Below are 436 nucleotides of genomic sequence, written 5' to 3'. Positions count from 1 at the left end.
TCTGAGAAAACCAAACAAAATTGTCCTTTTGAAATTGGCAAATTAATAAATCTTCCGAGGATATGCAATATATATATATATATATATATATATATATATATATATATATATATATATATATATATATATATATATATATATATATATATGCGGAAAATCCACAGAGAAATATGAAATGAGGTGTTCATTTCATATTTCTCTGTGGATTTTCCGCATAAAATGATCAGTGTTTTGTGATCGTCAATTGCATATATATATATATATAATATATGAAGTGAGGTCTAGCTCTTGTACCCCGCCTCCTGGTCTTGTTGTTCCCGCTGTCTTACAGTTGAACTATTCTGACGTTCAAATTCTTGGTCGAGTCTGACCTTAAAGCTGTGGTAGTCGAACCAGCGAAGCGAATGACAGAACTCTACCGTCCTAACTATACGAG

Source organism: Procambarus clarkii, chromosome 52, assembly GCF_040958095.1.
Source record: "Procambarus clarkii isolate CNS0578487 chromosome 52, FALCON_Pclarkii_2.0, whole genome shotgun sequence".
Taxonomy (NCBI): Eukaryota; Metazoa; Arthropoda; class Malacostraca; order Decapoda; family Cambaridae; genus Procambarus; species Procambarus clarkii.
Note: the sequence above shows the minus strand (reverse complement) of the source record.